General features: G+C 37.3%; 1 long non-coding RNA gene across 1 annotated transcript; it reads right to left on the bottom strand.

Annotated features, from left to right (window-relative positions):
- Positions 1 to 1,618: 1,618 nt before the first annotated feature.
- Positions 1,619 to 8,395, bottom strand: LOC124170717. Its single transcript, XR_006867570.1, has 3 exons — positions 8,271 to 8,395; positions 2,608 to 2,762; positions 1,619 to 1,789 (listed from the first exon to the last, which is right to left on the bottom strand). It is a non-coding gene; the product is annotated as an uncharacterized LOC124170717 (long non-coding RNA).
- Positions 8,396 to 14,599: the final 6,204 nt, after the last annotated feature.

The raw sequence follows: 14,599 nt of genomic DNA, 5'->3' as shown, positions 1-14,599 counted from the left end.
GCAGAAAAGAGCCCCATATCGTTAGCTAAGTTCTAACAACACGTATCACAAAAATAGCAACTTTCAGGAGAGCAAAAAAACGATTTCCAATTGTATGCTAAAATAAAAAACCAAAAATTCATGAAACTGAAAAATATGCATACATTTGCCAAAAAAGAGTGGTTTTTGTTTGAATTTTACTTTTTAATTATATTGCACTATGTTAAAGATACCTATGTCGAACCGGACAAATTTTGAGATGCGTTTGATTTTTAGAACTTTGCCATCGATATATGTATACACTCTATTATGGGCCGTACCATGCTTTCCTTTCCTTTTCTTCAACTATTGTTTTCATCACGCCATCATTGCTCAAATACGTTTTCCCCTAAGTGCCGTCTATTGAATAAGTGAACCTTTTTCTTACATGTCTGCTTGTATTATCAGGTGGTAAATTCATCTTTTTTAAATGCTCTTTTCAACGGTAATTTTATACTGACCTACTTTCTTTTTTTTCGTCCCTCGCTTTTCATTGCAAACTTAATACATTGAGGCGGTTTAACCTTATGGGGTAATACAGTTCCAAATACTCACTAAATTGGTCACCATGTTTCTTATTCGTGCATACATCGAACGTCGAAAATGGCCAATTCTTCAAATATTTTCTGTATTACAAAATCTATGCCTTTGAACATCGCACAAAAAGTACTGATGTGTTTTGCAACCCATCACCTCTAGATTTTTCTTACCCGAGATTCGCTTGAATATATCCTCTGAAAGCGGGGAGGCATAGTAGGCTTAAATCGAAAAAAGCTGGACAAAACCTCAAAAATGTTTTTTTTAGAAAGGAAATTGAAAAATGGCACGGTTGTTGGCAATAAATTATTACATGTTTTGACTAAAACCATTTTTCATAAGTCACTTTTTTAAACAATAGGCATAGCCTCGAATTTGATCAAATTTCGTAATTAGAAACCTAGATTAATAGCTGAGTACTTAAACAATTATACGACATCCATTGAGTAATAAATTTAAACAGTGGCACAGAGAATGCATATAATTTATTTATATTCATAAGTTAACGCACGTTAAGGTGTTGGCTTCTCATCCTAGGGGTCCGCATTCAAATACCGGTGAAGGCGGAGATTTTTCCAATATTTCCCGGTGCCTGCTAGAGTACTTAGATGAAGGCACTTGGAGCACAGCACTGCTTTCCTCGGACGGTGTTCCAAGTAATAAAACAATTACCATGGATACTACCGTGATGATGTTATCTTACCTTTCCCTCCCCACTCTTGCTGCTCATGGGGGCTGACATGTTAGCTTTCTTTTTATTGCATTAACTTCATTACATTATTACATTTAATCTGCTTGAATCAAGGAAGTGCATCTGGTGGCTGGTTTCAAAATGCTTCTGTTGTAAATTATAACATAAACATGAATTATTACTTTATAATGTGTAACAGCAAACAATATATCAATTCTGTGTTAAGTAATGAAATGGATATTCCCCAAAATTGAGTAATGAACACCGTCTCTCATTTAGAAAATTATAATACACACAGCAAGGTCCTCATTATAGGATATGTTCCTCCTCAAGCCTTTTCAATGAATCGATATCATTTATACTCCTCTTCCGTGAAGGCTTGTGATCTGAAATTCGTCCGAGACGTCAGCGAAAACCACAAACAAACCGCCGTGTACTCATCAGGGACGGTTATTGGTGGATGCGAAGTGCCCGCCGAGTTGCCATGCAACGCTGTCTCCGAGTCTCCTCGCCATTGTTGTCGTAGCCCATGTCATGATGATGCTGTTTTGTGAGGTGATGTAATTTAATTAATTGGAATTAGTATGCTACAAGATGACATTTTTACGCTTAAAAAACTCCTCCTTTTAACATAGACAAGCCTATAAGACTCAGGTCACTGAGATAATTTACAACATACATTTACTTTCATTGGTGGAGAAGAGGTTACATTTTCATGAAATAATTCATAATTTATTTGGCGATAGACGCTCTCAAAGAAAAGGTTTAGTGATTTGAGAAGTGCAGATGGACAAAATGATTCTGAAGGAGGGTAGAAGGAGATAAATGCATGGTGCCTAAAGGGCGCCTTCTTGATAGTTGGAATTTTAAGTATTTCATTGATTTTTCCCAGGTGAGGAAGAAATTTTATTTCAGAAACACGCGAAAAAATAATCTCTACATTCTCTTTGGATTTTCACCGCGTCAGATCGAAGGTGAACTTTGGACCTGAAGACCCTGACTACAATGTCAGCGAAACTGTTGTCGCCAAAAGCAAACGTAGGTGGTGAAAACTCAAAGAGAATGCAGAGATTATCTGGTCAACGCTGCAAAAATCTTCGAAATATGCGAAAAAAATTTAACTTCGATGATAATGTGAATGTTACATTCATTTTGTTTCGACACCTTGCTTGAGATTCTAAAATTTGATTTACGTTGAAGAAGGAAAAATGAAATATTACTTCAAACATGTGAAAGGAAGTTTCTCTAAATTTAAAGGTTACTTATCGAGAAGAGCTTAGAAAGTACGGGCGTCAGAGAAGGCAATTTGAAATTAGACTTTGTTAGAATGTTTTTTCCTCATCCGTCAGCCCTCCGATCACCTGCTGATTCCACGAGCACGAGACCGACTTAGCGCTGTCCCCCAGACCGTCGCGAGCCGCGCTCTTCAAGTCTTTGGCCACCGATGTCCTCTCGGCTGGTAGACTCGGAATCCGTAGCAGGTCCGCTATGGTGGCCACGGAGTCGGATGGAGGACCTGGGAAAAATAAAAGGAAGATGAGTGGCGCTGCGTCCGTCAGACATTCTGGTTCTTTTGAATGGCAATTTTCACGAATATTACAAAAGAGGAATAAATATGTTGTCACCCACAGCGCATTTAAATGGGTTTATAATAGTCACGGCGCTGACGGACAAACTGATCCGAGTTATATGGAGACATAAGGAATTATTAGGGATATTAACGGAAATTTATATACTTGATGATGCCATTGACTGAAACTCGAAAAATTTCAATGCTATTCCTCGCAATTGAAAACAGAATACTGCAAAATATAGGTAAAAAAGTGGATTGCATTGCACTCATAACCGCGCCGTGATCAGTATTGAAAACCGAATGAAATGCGACAGAGGAGGCGTAGGAAATCAGCCTTCTATGGGGTGGAAACAGGCCTCCTCTTTGCTGTCTCCTTGGCATTTCCAATCGCCGGCGTGGTGCCCTCTGCCTTAGCCTTCTCTTAACGAAAGGCGCCAAGGGGACCACGGCTTAACTTCCCATCCGACGGACCGAATGTTGCGCTTGAAAATGTCCTCCATACAACTTTCGATCAGAGATCGGGAAAGCTCAGAAAATCTATCACAAAAACTGGATTTGAACGACACGATTGGTATAATGAAACTTATCATTGAAGTGTTCGTATAAAGGAATGACGGTACAGGTATACCAAAAATTATTTTTTCATACTCCGAAATTAAGAGTTGAAAGAAAATTAGAATCTTGCCAAAAGTGGCTAAATTTAACAGCAAAATCCCATATTGGGGGCATGGAAACAGAGTGAGCAATATTTTGGTTGTCCATATTTCATAAGTTTTCAGAAAGACATATCAAATCATATTTCAATGGCTCAAGTATTGACATACTTTGTTAATTGCAGATAATTTTTAATCTAGAAATCTAATAAAATATTTTATTTAATGCATTTTTTAATTGACTGTGACTATATATTAGACGGATTCAATATGACAACCAGAAACAAAGAAAAAAACGGATGCCACAAAAGTCACCAAGCAAACCAAGGAAATTCAGGCGATCCCTCAAAATTAGAAAAAAATCAACGATGCATTGGGATAAAATAGTTGGTTTGATTGTGGATTTCAAGTTTCTTTTGGGGGTGTATCATTAATTCGGATGTAAGTTAAGCACATGGCTCATTTTCTTTGAATTGCACCTTTAAATCTATGTGCAATAATTGAATAAGGATTTAATGAGGAAAAAATTATCCAATATGCCTTCTTTGAATAATGATTATGAATTCCGCCTTAGTGTTTATGATTGGCAAGTGGATTCATAAACACTTTAAACGAAATGTGTAAATTTGTAAAAGTACCTTGACGCAGTAAAATTAACATAACGGATCACTCTGCAACTATTTGCCGTGAAGTAAAACCTTTATTAGTTACCTACGTAAACTACGAGCGTGTGCGACGTCGCGAAATGAATGTCGGGCCTTTTTGTGTGTAGGGTGGCACCCCGAGTCCCTTGCACTATCGCGGATTTCCCCCCCCCCTTAAATTCCACCCACAATCCTGAGGACTCTTCCTCCCCCTGACCACTGGCTCCTCCTAACGACGCGCATCCCGACCGCCTTCGTCATGCAGTCGAGTTCAAAATCAGGCCAACAATTTTGACTCTACCTCGGGCTATTTGTGCATGACAACCTGCCCTCATAAACTTAGTGATTCCCCGCCCTCTCATGGCTGTAAGTAAGGAGCAATGCGTCACTTAAGTTTTTTCCCCTCAGTCCTCATTCCTTCCCAGTAAAGTTTGAGTCTCACAGCGGTTTGGTTAGTGCTGAGATGTGGACGTTTGTCGCTGAAGAGTACTGGTGAGTATTATTCTCGTACATAACCAATTCCTCCATGTTATTTCTACTTATTTCATCTTAATTTTAGTGCAAGAATGCAGTTTTCTTTCGCAGTAGGATTTGGTCAAAATTAATGAAGTTCTTGTACCCGTATTCTATGTTTAGACTTCTATCTTTCGTAACCGCTTTAAAAATCTGGTTCCATAAGCAATGTCTCGTGACGAAATGTATTACCACGTACGTGTTAATATATGGATGCATGAATTTGGTTCACATATTCGCATATGCTTGGTTCAGTTACAACTTTTTAGAAGTGCACGTGAACTTGTACTAGATACAGAATCATGAAGCAAGACCTAATTGCCTAATGGCTCAAATTAGTGGACATAGCAGGCATTTCCGCTGTGACAATCCCTTCTAGTCATCTACATAATACCCTGCGAGCCACTTCTAGGGTGTTTGGCAGGGGGTGATCAATCACCAGCATGCTGCATGCATAGGAATCCCACATGCACACCACACGGTCCAAAAAACGTCACGTATACTAACAAATTATACTATAATATGCTGTTAGAAATAATAATAAAATTAAGAAACATGCAATAAGTTTTACATAGGTTAGTTGGCTACAATACAAGTCATGCAATCTATCTATGAGTTCCATCGCTGCCGTTATAATCTCTTATCGATCGTGGAAAAAATGACATTCTGAATCTGTCTGTTCTACAATCTATCTCTTTTATTTTACTTATATGATCTGATCTTCCGTAGTATTTTGGCGTCCGTAAGATCTGGTTAACTTCCTTAGAAAAGACACTGCTCTTGAATTTATCTACAACGTTTAGTCTATTTTTCAATCTACGGTCCGACGGAGATTCCCATCCGAGTTTATCTAAGAGGTCAGTTACACTAACAAGACTATCGTTACGACCTTTCACATACCTGGCAGCTCTTCTTTGCAGGCGTTCTAACTCTGTTATTAAACCTTTTTCATGAGGGTCCCAAACACTGGCAGTATATTCCAAATGTGGTCGAACAAGGGAAAAGTAGCTAATTCCTCTCACTTTGTCGTCACACTTTCCTAATATCCTTTTAACAAAACCCATTTTACGATTAGCAAGACCGGTCATTTCTCTGATATGTTATATGGATAGAAGTATGGTGTCATCAATACTATATTTTATGATATAGCTTAAGAGCATTTTCTTATAATTTACAGTTTACAAAAGGTGGTGTGAATAATTCAATTAATCGATTGAATGAAGGTGCAAGGCTAAAATCAAGCTTTCAACCACCCCAACGAAGGCTTCGGGTCAACCCTAGGAGTGTTGTCATCGGTCATACTGCCAGCAGTATGCATGTCTCAAGGAAATAATGTGAAGCTTCCTGCTGTGTTACATAACGGCATGAGCGAGTGTTCATCCAGCTACACAGTGAAGTGAAAGTGTCAATGGTTCATCTAAAAATTTTTTTGTCATTTGTGTGATCAATGTGAAGTGTTGATGAATATAAATCTTTTGAAGAGTTGTTGTTGCAAAGCTGAGCTCTACCGCCGATGGCCATGGAAGCAAATGCATGGTAGGGATTCTTCTCCTCTTTCAGTTTGATTCAATATGAAGCTTGAAAATTCTTTTCAGATAATCATGTATAACAAACTTGTTTTAGCAGCAACTTTTTCTGATCGAAAGGATAATTCTTTGACGAAAATTGCGGCGTCTTTTTGAAAATCCACTATATAGTTAGAATGATGAATTTAGTGTTTTTTTGCAATATAGCGAGATTAGCTCGTTGAGTATTAAATGCTATTTATGTCCCGGAGTACTAATAGTGCTGAATAATTTTAATGTCGTGTAACCCGGAATCTAATTTCCCCTGGCTCGACTTTTTGATTTGCGATGCGAAGCATAGTGAACTTACCAATGTTCCAATACATAAATTTTTAAGGTTCAGCAGTCATTTGTCATTAGTTTAAATATTTAATCAAAGTGCCAACAATATGAGGATATAATTGTCAAGGAAGTATGTATTTAGTAAAATTTAAAAGGAAAGAGTTAGATACTGAAGAACAACAGACTCGCCAATATGGGGTGTTGGGTTAGAGTGAGAAACGTATTTGGTTGGGGGAAGTAGATTAACTTATTTCCAACTTCCCACTTTTCTGTGGATACATGAATGTGCTATCCTACGTGAAGCAGTGACCGCGGCGGACGGGACTCCATTTGACCATGTATTTCTCATATGTCATCCACACTGGTGAAATCCTGGCTGGATAATTTTCGAGTCGTTTATCTATGTCTCTCCTGAATGACATAACTTTAAAGGACGTACCGCTACCTCTAGACCGAATACATCTTCTTAATTATGTTTATATCAGATTTCTGTATATTTAGCAATTGCTTAGCTTAGCAATAGCTTAATTTTTTAAATTTAAGATAAACCCCTCCCCATACTTTTTCTTCGTCACGTAGTCCACGGAAAAATATAATCTGTTTGGTAGCTGGAGTAAAACCCGAGCCCTTTCCTGGTGTATTTCTCCCTATCATCGTGATTTATGTATGAACAATCAAGTATATTGACCACAGATTTAGTAAGATTTAATCATGATTAAGGGTTGCGAGGAGAACGAATGGTGTTCCTTCAACTTTTGATAAGGAATCCTCACTGGCCAAGTCTGAATTACACATCCATAAATATTCACAGTTAGACATGATGAAACATTCTGTTGCAGAAACGCGTTGATTTAAATCCATGAAATAGTTCAGTTAGTAGTTAGCAATTGACAATCACTCAAGTAGAGGCGACCAAGGTATGAACTTGGCGAGTGCTTAAGCTGAAATTAATTGAATTATTTCTAGTCTGCTTTTTCTTGCGGCACGCAACTAACGCACACTATTACACTTAATTACTGTGATCTCAGACCGTCGCATAGGCATACCGCTTATTAGCTCACAAAGTGCGCAATTAACTGTTACTTACAATGGTTATATTCGGAAGAAAGGTTAATTACAACTTGTTATCATTTTTGACATGTTTAAACCTATTGAAGATGCCATTTTCTTTAATTGAATGAATAATAAAATAAATTTAATAAACTATTATGAATTTATTTAATGCAAAGTTATTAATTAATATGATTGAATTATTACGATATTGCTTATCTCGAGTAAGAGTCGACGATGAAAACAAAAAATTGTGGATGTCTTCACGAAAAGAAAAACAATCCTAGTAGTCCGTTCATATATTTTTCGTTGAGGTTGCTGGTTTCGCGGGTGAATAATATCTTGGCGATGGTTAATTAGGCTACAGTGTTTGTTGGAGAACTTGCCAGTATTTTCCGTAAGCGACGAATACGACCCTTGAATTGAAATTAATAATGCTCAATGTTGATTTCCTTCAATTTTTAGGTTTTCAGTCGTCAGTAAATATGATAAATGTATGACCATGAAGTGAATTGTTAAGGGGAGAATTTCTATGCACTAATGCAAACACAATTGTACTAATCGCATAATGGTAATGTCATTATCGCTCATGAAGTCCAAACATCTATTCACTGCCTATCTTCGCTATTCACTCTCGTTTGCAATTATTTTACGTGATTAGCATCTTATGTGACTTGCTTATGCCTGAGTGCAAAATTACAACCTTTGTTCACTTGGACATTAAAAATTCATGTTCTCACTTACCTCAGTCAATACCGTTGTTTTTTCTTCTTTGTAGTTCAGTAGATAGCTCATAGATACTGCTCTCCATTATCATTTCCTCTGAATGAGACGGTGACTTCAACGAACGAAGAAACGGCTGAAAAAGTCCAAAATACTAAATTTATAAATTTAAAACTTGCAAAAATGTATTTCTATCAAAACGACGGTTAGTGAAGGACTGGGGTGTGTTGTGTTTTATTCGTGAGCAGGAGGGAAGGGGAGGTGCTTGATTGGAGACGACAGTTGAATGCAGACCGTTAGTATTATAAAGTATTGTTTTTCGTAAATCGATGATGCGTTCTGCAAACTTACCTTCTGACCTTCGGAGACGACTAGAAAATTCTGTAACATTGATCACGTGTTTCATGACCGTTGGCTCTTAAAGATTTTTCGCGCTATTTTTGTGTAACATCGCCAGCTTGAGAACAAATCCTATTGGTTAAGCGAAGCATTGGTTCTCCGCGGGAAATAGTTTTTATTTATAATACATAGTATATCAACGTATTTATTAAAGTATATTACTAGATAAAATTTCAAACAACCCAATATCAACGATCTTTAGCGTTTCGTACATATTTCGTTGCCTTAAAATGAAATGGTTATATAAATTATCGTGACGTCACAGGCATACGTCATACGGCTGACTCAGTGTCAGAAGTACCCCTCCCTCAATTCCTGGACTGCATTTCGCGGCGAGCTCTCTTGGGGTTAAGAGGTGAGTACCTGAACTATTCTTTTGCTGATCTTTTATGCATTTTTGTATGATTTTGAAGCAACTCTCTGATGTAGAGAATAATTCAAGAACACTATTTATTCATCTTTGTTAAGTAATCGTGATCATAGCAACTATTATTTTGAACGAAACACTTTTTTACGCCAACCGTCTTCCGTTCCAACTTTATATACAATGTGAGGAATGTACATCTAAGTTAAAATTAGTGTCAGAGTAGTTTGTTTAAGGAACGCTGGTGATAGGAAAACATCCCCTTCGATGACAATCGTCCTGGTTTTCCTCTCGACCCTGTTAATTTTAAATCACTTGATTTGCCAATGCGATTTCACGTGACGAATACCCGATTGCTCAAATTGTATGATCCCCTTTTGCGTAACTATGTATTCGTTTACGAGTGTTATATGTGTAACTTTTGAAAATTGGATTTCGCTATGGAGTGCGAGTATTTGAAGTGAGTAACATGCGAGTTGTTTTAGCTTTGCATTGATCGTGTGTCTAATAGCACGAAGATAACGGTTTGATTACGGAAATAATGATCCTAACGGCAATACTGTGGCTTACTTTCAGTACTTTGGCATTTTATCGCTGTGACTGTAATTGTAAGGTATTAACAGTAGACGAGGAACTGTATGACAGTTTCGTTATTGATTATGAGAGAACTTGAAATTGCATGGTGTAGCTATTATTATTCTTGTTTGCTTTAAAGATTTTTTCTTATCGGTACCTTCATGGCGAGTTATTCCACATTTTAATGGTTTCTAAGAGGCTTTAATCGTCCTTAATATTTAAGCCACGTACGTTACAACAGAATAATTTCGTTAGGATATATGCTGACACTCCTAAACCGCTTTGAAATAATAAGCCGTAAAATTTGGACGGGGAGGTTAAGTAAGAGAACATTGGCGATCATAATTCGATTTACAGCACTTCATTTGGCATTTTATTTTTTACACGCAACTCTGAGGTCGTTAGTATGATAATATGTTGTAATCTTTAATTTCATCATCACCTTGAGTTATGTGTTATGTTAACTGTATACTTTTAGGGCTTAATTATATTGACAACCATAAATGCGAAATTTTTCTTTTCAGGTACACGAGTAAAATGGGGATAGCGAATCAATGCCGTGAAACGGGTGGGGTCAAATGGGGAATGCGATGAGGTTTCAAGGAAGAAGCAGCATTCGGGAAAATGGTGTGTTAATATAATTCACTTTATCATTTGATGTCTTTGAATATTACCATATTTAGATCTTTTTTATCTTTATCTCTCTTCATTGCTATAGGTGAACGAAATACTGTGAGTTACGGATATTATAACGTATTGTGCGATAATTCTTATGATTTCAATTTTTTTAAATTTCAAAATTTATTAATTAACTTTTTTTCGATGATCCGAATGCCCTAGTTTTAAGTTTTTGACCCTTGGTGACTATTATGTCTTCGAAGGCCGCTAGGAGGAATGAAAAATGTTTTTAGTTTACGTATCTCACGTAAATTTTAAGCGATAATATTTAATGATGCCACGTGGAGAGAGATGGAATTTCTTGAATACTCATTTAAATGATTCTTAATATGCGATATACGAGGTATTCCTTTCGTCTCCTACCGTACACTTTCCCCTCTAGTATTGCCTTCTTCAGGCAATCATAATAAGTGCTCCAGGATACATCCGTTACTCGTGGTCTGCGTTCTGCTTGCTCGGATATCCATTTAATTTTCTTATAGCCAAATAGCTATCAGTTTCCCTACCACAGTCATTGCCCAGGACTTCCATGGCAAAGAATGCTCAAACATTAAGTTCTGATGAGTTGTCTCCTTACTTTATGCTCAAATTTCCTGCTCATATAAGTGAGGTGATGCTTTATTTTTCTGAAAAGTTCTCTTCGCCTGGGCTATCCTACTGATTATTTCTTTCATGATTCTTCCGCCGCTGGTTATTCTGCTTCCCAAATATTAAATTAGTCGACTTCTTCCAACGCTTTTTTCCCTAAGTTTATGCTTTTCTTGACTTACTGTCGCTTGCTACACTCTATTTTTTAATGGTGATTTTTAGATTGCTTTGGTCATTGTCCTACCTATCTTCACTTTAATATTTTGAAATTTTGTAAATTCTCAGTTTATGTTTCCTCGTGGATATTCATGCATTGAAGATTCCGGACTTTTCTTTGATTTAATCGGACCCATTTTAGTTCTGAGCTGATGAAATTACAGGAGAAATAATTCGGCCTTGACGCACTCCGTTCCTAATTCTTGATTCCCTATAGATGTGTCCACATTTTATCACGTGTTTAGAAAAATAAATTGTGGATGATTCACCTGTCATTGTTAAGTACAATACTTATTTCAGAAATGCAAGTATTGAATTCCAACCCACGCTTGTTATGCGTCATATCATAACTCTATAGATATTTAAATTGTTTTTGACCTTGATCGCCCTCCATCTCATGCAGATATTCAAACCATCTCTTCACATTGTATCAAATATCGGTCATGAGTTCTCCGTTGTATCACTTACGGTTTACATTTTACGCTTTTTATTTGAAGTTTTTCAAGTTCCTTTCCCAAACGAGCCTCTAATTTTCCATGCACACGATGTTTTTATATTCCTAGACCATGTTTCACTGGCCTGTCTGGCTTTATGACAAATATCGTTCCCTATTTTAAGTATTCTTGTACTTTAGTGTGTCTTCAATGCGATCCAAGACTTTCTGCGTGATCCAACCTTATGATTTCCTTCTCTCAAGAACTTCTTTATTTGCTTTCGTTAGCTCAGTGCCTAAGATTTTCCGACACTCTTCCTCTAATATCTCGGTCAGATCTGATGCTAGATTATTCTGCACTGCTTACCGAAATTACACTTTCCTAAATCATTCTACTTGGCAAATGCTTTCCACCGCTTCGTTTTTTTAAATATTGAGTAACAGGACTTAGGACTATTAAGTTATGACCTCTGTGGTTACATACCCTAGGGTAGTTTATGTCGTCCTTTTCCTAGTTTCTGAATCTGTTTTTGGTAGAATTCAATCAATTTAGAATCTTCTCATGTATGTTGGTGTTTCTCTCGTGAAGATTTTGCGGCTGTGACAATTAAATGTTGTTTTAGCAACCACTAGCTTGTGATGTGTGTTAGTCTTTCATTTTGGTTACACTATCTTTGTTTTCCGGAAATTATCCAGTCATGACCTTTGCCGATGATATATTCACTTTCTGGGAGAATGTTTACATTTTATTCATCTCTTCCTTGCTCTATTACTTCTGTTTTTTCTTGATAGACCTATTCCGCTTCTACATTTTTTATCAAATCTTTTGTCTGCTTACAAACCTTCTGAGCTGCAGTAATTATGGGTTTTGGTTTATATCTCAGCCATTGCCAACCTATCATTAAATTGGTAAGTGGTCTTTTAATCTGCGCTCTTTATTATCACTATCCCCACTTCATTGTTACCTTTTAGCGATCCTGAGTGTATTTTTCCGTAGCATCCATTCCATAAGTTTCCCACTTCATGCCATTTCATTTCGCTTATTCTTAATACGTCGAGGATCATTCTTCATATCTCCACCCACAAAGCGATAAAACGTTTCATCTTTAAGAAAATTTATCGCACATGATATATGTACTCGCTGTTGTAGCCCTCGCATTGAATTTCGAATTGGTGACTAACTTTGTATAACTTAATTATATTTTACTCAAGATGTTGTGTGAATCATGTTTGTAATGAATATACTGGATTTGAATTATTGGGATAACTGTGGTAGTTACCCCTGCCCTTCCACATTGCATTAATAATGCCAGCAAATTGATATTACGATGCCTGCAGTGAAAAATGTGTGGCTCTCTTGATAATTTCAGCTTCCGCCTTTTCACATATGAAGAAGAGCTGCTATCTCCTCCCTCTGGTGAAGGAAGGGATATTAGGTGTCGACTCATATTGCGAGTAATTTTAAATAGCATAATATTCCACTGAAACACGGCAAAGAAATCACAAGCTGCAAGAAATATCAATATTCAGCCATGTGCTTTGTTTCCAAGAATAATTTTTTAGTTTTTCACGATTTTTCCCTTGTTTTCCTAACAACCGTAATTGTGATAACACTGCTATATCTGGTGATGACACACTAATGCGTTGTAACTATGATAAGGTATAAATAGTTATTCTATCTAATTTAAAGGTTAAAGTAGTATATTCTGGATTGATTTTAGCAAATGCGCGGCTATTAGGACAAAGTTTCAGAGCTCCATCGTTAGGAGCAACTGACTAACTTTAAAAAAAATTAAAACAGCCTTATGTAATAAGTCACATAAGGGTGTATGCCGTGTGTCGTTCTGGAGATTGCCCCGACGTTTCGAGACCGACTGCTGGTCACTTCTTCAAGGTAATAATGCTGGACTTGGTTTTTCCTGCCTTTTTTATATTTCTGGTGGGAGGGATGGACGGAGGGTATGAGGAGTTAGGACTGGAGGGGGAAGATAACGAAATGTTGCGGACTGGGTTCCAAGTACTGCTGATTCTTAATCCAGTATCACTATTATGGTTGTCCTCGTTTTTCTTTATTTCTATGGGTTCGCGGATGAGTCGGGCTTTAAAATGTTTTATCCTCGCGATGACTCTAGATTTTTCGAAGTCGATCGCATGTCCGGTGGCTTCTACGGCTGACTTTGAAGAGTAACCCAGTCGAATGGCCCGCTTGTGCTCTTCTATGCGAGTTTTTAACGTTCAACCCATTTCCCCGATGTATTTCTTCTCGCAATATCGGCAGGGGATTTCGTATACTCATTCAATTTGAAGTGGCGTCTTATCGTTGGCATTTCCCAGAAGGTGTCATACTCTGGCGTTTGGTTTAAAAAGAGCTTTAATGCCTTTCCGGAGGATGTTACCGGTCTTATCCTCGTTCCTTTCACGTAGGGGAGGAGAGCTTTCTTTTGGCTAATGATGTCTTCTGTCTTGGGAATTGTTCCCATTGTCCTTGTTGATCACCTTTGTTAAATTGCGGGAAATAGCTCCATTGTCGTAACCATTAAGACGTAAGATGGATTTCAGCTTAATAATTTCTGAAGATAGATTCTTCGGGTCACTCAGCCGGATCGAACGTTCAATTAGAGAGGTGATTACAGCGTTTAATTGAGCAGGGTGGTGATGAGAACTGGCATGGAGGTATCGATTTGTTGACGTCTGTTTTCTATACACGGCGTGGCCTAGGCTTCCGTTGTCATTCTTCTTCACTAAGACGTCGAGAAATGGCAGTTTTCCCGATTCTTCTATCTCCATAGTGAATTAGAAAGTAGTGTAGCTCTGAACCATGTTTTTTAAAAGGGTGAGTGGAAACTATATTCTTGTTAATGGGATTTTTGTTTATGATGATTTTGTATTTTGGAATAGGCTATTTTGAAAAGATATGCTCACATGGAAACTTAATTCAAATACCTCGGAAGAGTGAAAAATGACCTTTGCGTGAGAGTAACAAATAAAAATGATGGAATATTTGTAGATAAAATCAAATAATTTAGGGAATGGATGATCAACTTTAAAATGTGAGACTGTTTAGCAGTTGCTGCAATTATCTTATTTAGGACAAAA

Source organism: Ischnura elegans, chromosome X (genome assembly GCF_921293095.1).
Source record: "Ischnura elegans chromosome X, ioIscEleg1.1, whole genome shotgun sequence".
In the NCBI taxonomy this organism is placed as follows: domain Eukaryota; kingdom Metazoa; phylum Arthropoda; class Insecta; order Odonata; family Coenagrionidae; genus Ischnura; species Ischnura elegans.
The sequence above is the reverse complement of the archived record's forward strand: the minus strand, read 5'-3'. Positions and strand labels throughout refer to the sequence as shown.